General features: G+C 40.3%; 1 protein-coding gene across 2 annotated transcripts in view; it reads right to left on the reverse strand.

Moving 5' to 3' along the window:
- The window catches only part of stat6 (signal transducer and activator of transcription 6, interleukin-4 induced), a 50,453-nt gene extending 44,047 nt beyond the window's left edge, over window positions 1-6,406 (reverse strand). The window contains exon 1 of one of the 2 annotated variants that reach the window (XM_035739339.2): window positions 6,086-6,406. The gene's annotated coding sequence lies outside the window, so the exon portion shown is untranslated. The remainder of the gene's footprint in view (window positions 1-6,085) is intronic. The other variant, XM_035739338.2, reaches the window with a different exon arrangement.
- Window positions 6,407-6,653: the final 247 nt, after the last annotated feature.

Below are 6,653 nucleotides of genomic sequence, written 5' to 3' on the forward strand. Positions count from 1 at the left end.
ACTGTATCCGAGTGGTAACTATCCCAACATTGGGATATGCATAGGTTCTTATTAATGTATTAATATAAGCCATTCAGCAGATGCTTTTCTCCAAAGCAATTTACAGTCATGCGTTCATATCAGAATGGTATCAAACCCAGAATGAATGGTGGATTGGTCACTGTGGGTGACAATCCAGCACTTGTGGAAAGAGGAAATTAGGAATAAATGTATAATTATTTAACTACAAGTAGATGTGAAGTGAAATAGCTGTAAGTAGCAGTGGAAGTATTATTTGTCTGTTAAGTTGACTTCAATTAGGATAGCAGGGTTGTGTTTGAGACCACTTAAAGCGAGAATGATTCAAGATCAAGACCGGGGCGAATCGAGAATGAGTCAAGACCAAGACCGGAGGGGGTGAGACCGACTCAAGACCAATACCGGGAGGGGGGCGAGAGGTTCGAGACAGAGTCAAGACAGAGACCAGAAAAATGTGAATCCAATGCAAGACCATGACTGTAATTTTGTCAAATCATCAACATAATAAAAGTTCAAAATGTCCAATATTTCTGTATTCATATTTCAGAAGAACAGACTGTATGGACATTTATTCTTTACACATTCAGAATGGCGAAGAAAATGCATGCCGAGTGCAAATAGAGCCACTCTACACATTTGTACTAACCCAAAGACAGTGGGGAACAATGAGGGCCATCTATGCTTTCAGAGAAAGGCTAAGGATTTATAAAATAATTATTATTATATTATTCTTTTCAATTATGTTCTGATTCAATCTTTTCAGTTTTTGTTAGAAAAGAAATGGTTAGCAAAAAGATCCAATCAGGATTTTTCTTTGGTGGTCTCAGCTAGCTAAGTCTGTCATTGGCTAGGCCATCAGAAGCTTGATTGAAGGCATCTGCCATTCAACTGTATTAGTCCCACATTTTGGAGTGACAGTGGAATCAACCAATTACATTGACTTGTAATGGGTGGGACCGTTTTTACGAAAACATGGAAACTTCTGCCTTTTCGAAGGCCAAAGGGTCACTGTGCAATAGCTAGCAGTAGTTTTCCCACGGTCTAGCTAGCTAGCTTTTGTTGTAAGCTAGTTTGCAGCAGCTGCACCAGGTGTTATGGAAGAGGACGTTGTTGCTAATTTGTGAGCTTCTCCCTTTTCAAAAATAACTTTCAACAAGAAGTTTCAAATTATCATCATGTGGTGAGTGGAACTGTGTTAATTATTGCAACAATGCTGTTGTTAGCCATCACTTTGAAAATAACTTGTGTGTGAAACATTGTTGCATTTAAACTTTACATCACCTTTGGTGCACAACGTGAAATGTTTTTTGCAATGGGAAGTAATAGTTGTAAATTTAGATAGGCTAAGAATTTCCCAAATGGTTGTGTTTTTGTATTCTTATGATTGGGACCTACTGGCTTATTATCTCAGACTGATAGGACTGCTGTCTTTCCATTGGCCCTATGCAGTAGTGTAGTGGTGCCTGGAGTGTGAAAAATCCTAGATTTTCCTCTAGATGTTTCAGATTTTCACTGTCGAAATCACACTTTTTAAAATAAAATACAAAGAATGACAGAAATGTGATGTTCTAAGTCCACAACAACGCTTAAACCACATCATGAGACCATTTTTGAGGTCTTGGAAAAATTGAAAAATATATTTTTGGAGTGTGTAGTTGCCCTTTAATTCTTTCCTACCTACCAGCTACTGATGTCATTATTCTGTGAGCTGCTCCATGTGACAACCAGCTGAATGCTCTTGCTGCCTGCAGATTATATTCTGCTGAAACTAGGCTATGTGTGCTGCACGGATGTGAATATATTTCACATGCTTTGCAATTGGGTAGGTTACTTCGTGCATAATTTCTCTATTGTACTACATAATGAATAAGTCGTATACCTCCACTAAACTACTTTGATATGTAACAGAAGGGATTAAGAAGTGAGTATATAGGCAATGCCCACTGAAAAACAAAGTAGGTATACGGCTTATACCTGCGTATAGCCTCTACTACACCACTGGCCTTTTGTGATTTACAAAAAGTGCCCTCTCCTACATGAGTGCGCTGGTATTACGGTTGCTGTCCTTTCAGCATCAAGAGCCTGTCAGACACTGAAGGCCTATGTCCTATAGGTTTGCTACTGTGCAAACATGTCTATAATAGGGAATAAAATAAAGCCTGTTAATATTACCTTCTGTCAACCCTTACTAATAGTGAGATTGCAAATGTCAAACAATTTCCTCCACTCTTCCCTACCAGCGAGTCAAAGAAATTCTGACAAAGTTTGAGGATTTAAAAAAAAATTAAAGGACAGTAATGTTACTATTAAAGTAGGAATCCAAGGTTTCAATAGGCAATAAGATAATATTGCTTCAAGAAAAGGGTGTACATATTTTGCCTGGCGAATGAATGAATGAATGAATGAATGAATGAATGAATGAAGCCGATACACTACATCACCAAAACTATGTGGACACCTGCTCATCGAACATCTCATTCCAAATCATGGGCATTAATATGGAGTTGGTACACTCTTTGCCGCTATAGCAGCCTTCACGCTTCTGGGAAGGCTATCCACTAGATGTTGGAGCATTGCTACGGGGACTTCCATTCAGCCACAAAAGCATTAGTGAGGTTGGGCATTGATGTTGGGCGATTAGGCCTGGCTCAAGGTTGGCGTTCCAATTCATCCCAAACATGTTCATTGGGGTTGAGGACAGGGCTCTGTGCAGGCAAGTCATGTTCTTCCAAGCCGATCTCGACAAACCCTACTGTGTGGACCTCGCTTTGTGCATGGGGGCATTGTCATGCTGAAACAGGAAAGGGCATTCCCCAAACTGTTGCCACAAAGTTGGACACACAGAATCATCTAGAATGTCATTGTATGCTTTAGTGTTAAGATTTCTCTTCACTGAAACTAAGGGCCCTACCTGAACCATGAAAAACCGTGCCAGACCATTATTCCTCCTTCACCAAACTTTACAGTTGGCACTATGCATTGGGGCAGGTAGCGTTCTCCTGGCATCCGTCAAACTCAGATTCGTCCATCCAACTGCCAGATGGTGAAGCGAGATTCGTCCATCCAACTGCCAGATGGTGAAGCGGGATTCATCACTCCAGAGAACACGTTTCCACTGCTCCAGTGTCCAATGGCGGCGAGCTTTACACCCCTTTAGTCGACGCTTGGCATTGCGCATGGGGATCTTAGACTTGAGTGCGGCTGCTCGGCCATGGAAAACCACTTCATGAAGCTCCCAACGAACAGTTCTTGTGCTGACGTTGCTACCAGAGGCAGTTTGGAACCCGGTAGTGAGTGTTGCAACTGAGAACAGATTATTTTTACGCGCTACGTGCTTCAGCATTTGGCGGTCCCGTTCTGTGAGCTTGTGTGGCCTACCATTTCGCGGCTGAGCCGTTGTTTCTCCTAGACGTTTCCGCTTCACACTAGCAGCGCAGATATTTGATGAACTGACTTGCTGTCAAGGTAGCATCCTATGACGGCGCCACGTTGAAAGTCACTGAGCTCTTCAGTAAGAACATTCTACTGCCAATGTTTTTTCATGGAGACTGCATGGCTGTCTGCTCGATTTTAGACGCATGTCAGCAGTGGGTGTGGCTGAAATAGCCAAATCCACAATTTTGAAGGGATGTCCACATACAGTTGAAGTCGGAGGTTTACATACACCTTAGCCAAATACATTTAAACTCAGTTTTTCACAATTCCTGACATTTCATCTGTCTTAGGTCAGTTAGGATCACCACTTTATTTAAAAACTGTGAAATGTCAGAATAATAGTAGAGAGAATGATTTATTTGAGCTTTTATTTATTTCATCACATTCCCAGTGGGTCAGAAGTTTACATACGCTCAATTAGTATTTGGTAGCATTGCCTTTACAGTGTTTAACTTGGGTCAAACGTTTCGGGTAGCCTGCCACAAGCTTCCCACAGTAATTTGGGTGAATTTTGGCCCATTCCTCCTGACAGAGCTGGTGTAACTGAGTCAGGTTTGTAGGCCTCCTTGCTCACACACACTTTTTCAGTTTTGCCCACAAATCTTTTATAGGATTGAGGTCATGGTTTTGTGATGGCCATTCCAATACCGTGACTTTCTTGTCCTTAAGCCATTTTGCCACAACTTTGGAAATATGCCTGGGGTCACTGTCCATTTGGAAGACCCATTTGCGACCAAGCTTTAACTTCCTGACTGATGTCTTGAGATGTTGCTTCAATATATCCACTTAACTGTATTTCCTCATGATGCCATCCATTTTGTGAAGTGCACCAGCCCCTCCTGCAGCAAAGCACCTCCACAACATGATGCTGCCACCCCCGTGCTTCACGGTTGGGATGGTGTTCTTCGGTTTGCAAGCCTCCCCCTTTTTCCTCCAAACATAACGATGGTCATTATGGCCAAACAGTTCAATTTTCGTTTCATCAGACCAGAGGACATTTCTTCAAAAAGTCTGACTTTTTGGGGGCAGTTCTCGAGCAAGGGCTTCTTACTTGCTGAGCAACCTTTCAAGTTATGTCGATATAGGACTCGTTTTACTGTGGATATAGATACTTTTGTACCTGTTTCCTCCAGTATCTTCACAAGGTCCTTTGCTGTTGTTCTGGGATTGATTTGCACTTTTCACACCAAAGTACGTTCATCTCTAGGAGACAGAATGCGTCTCCTTCCTGAGCGGTATGAAGGCTGCATGGTCCCATGGTGTATACATGCATACTATTGTTTGTACAGATGAACGTGGAGCTTTCAGGCGTTTGGAAATTGCTCCCAAGGATGAACCAAACTTGTGGAGGTCTACCATTTTCTTCTGAGGTCTTGATGATATCTTTTGATTTCTCATGATGTCAAGCAAAGAGACACTGAGATTGAAGGTAGGCCTTGAAATACATCCACAGATACACCTCCAATTGACTAAAATGATGTCTTGCAGCCTATCAGAAACTTCTAAAGCCATGACTTCATTTTCTGGGATTTTCCAAGTTGTTTCAAGGCAGTCAACTTAGTATATGTAAACTTCTGACCAACTGGAATTGTGATACGATGAATTATAAGTTAAATAATCTGTCTGTAAACAATTGTTCGAAAAATGACTTGTGTCATGCACAAAGTCGATGTCCTAACCGACTTGCCAAAACTATAGTTTGTTAACAAGAAATTTGTGGGTGAATAACAAGTTTTAATGACTCCAACTCTAAACTTCCGATTTCAACTGTACTTTTGTATATACAGTGGAAGAAATTACGAATCCTCACTGTCCAAGACTGAGTCAAGACCAAGTAAAAATGTATCCGACACTGATACAAGACAGAGACTTTCAACGTATGGTCTCGAGACCAAACAACACTGGATGGTAAGAGAAATTATTTTTACATGCCTATGTTCATTCAATAAAATGGGGGGTTTCGAAAACCACACAATCAATAATGATTGTAGGCCTGATACACATGCAACTCAGACAACAACAACAGCAACCACTGGTGACACTTTACATTACAGTGGCCTAGGCTAATGTTGAATTATTCCAGTAAGTACAGTGTAGCTAGCCTTTGGTACTTACTTATTCTTATGCTGTACTTCTTACAGTTAAACTACTTAGGGTTAACAACCATATCATAATGGGTTAATAAGCCACAGTGATCATAACCATGATGATTTTAAATAAGTTAGACTACTGAAAATCACTAGTTTGAGAACTTCATTTCGGCCTAGAATAGCAGAACATAGAGACAACTCAAGACATAAACAGAGTGAGGAAGGCCGACCTTGACAACTAACCTTTACGCATCTCTGAGTTTATTATGGTTGCCTGAATAATCATGGGTCTGCTTATGCATGTTGATATAAATTATAATTATATGACAGGGTTAGTAGTTGTTGTATTCTAAAAATATTTTATCTTATACATTGTTGACGAACTTCAACTGAAGGAAGCACTTTCGATTGCGCAGTGAACGCATCAACAACAGGCTGCCAAAACGATTAAAACTTGAATGTTTGATAAAAATCGATCTTCTGTGTAGTTAATGCATAATTTAACACCAATATGAGACATATTTAGGATATCAATAACTTACCGTTCACAAACTCAATAAAAGTCAGCTATAAACATTTCAAAAGAGTTTAGATAGAATTCCGTTCCGTTTCTTCTCTCCGTCTTCCCTCACTCACGTGGAGACAGCTGAATATGTATATCGTACAGTTGTAACGTCAATCCATCTACAACAGCATAGCTTGTTGACTATTAGGCTATTTCTTAAAAGTTTAGCAAAGCAAAATAAAAATGTCGCGGCCGAATAATGTTTTGGGGCAATGGGGTGAACGAAAGAACGAGGAGGAGAGGACTTCCCTGTTAGGCATAACGCAATAAACGCATTTAATAATGTAGTCTACGGAAGTGATCGTGGATCACGTTTATAAGGGGGAGGGGAATACAAAAAATACATAGCAGGGTAGCCTGCTTATGTAACAACATTTTCATGGTATCAATAACATTTGGTTTGTATTCACATGTTTTTTTAAACAAATTTACCACAAATTAGTGAGTTGTTTATGTTTCGTTTTGCTCTAAATTGTGCAAGAAACCATCCCCTTCTTATAAAAGATATATGGAGTTCTTATGTATTATTATTATACGGATATATG

Source organism: Oncorhynchus keta, chromosome 27, assembly GCF_023373465.1.
Source record: "Oncorhynchus keta strain PuntledgeMale-10-30-2019 chromosome 27, Oket_V2, whole genome shotgun sequence".
Lineage (NCBI taxonomy): Eukaryota > Metazoa > Chordata > Actinopteri > Salmoniformes > Salmonidae > Oncorhynchus > Oncorhynchus keta.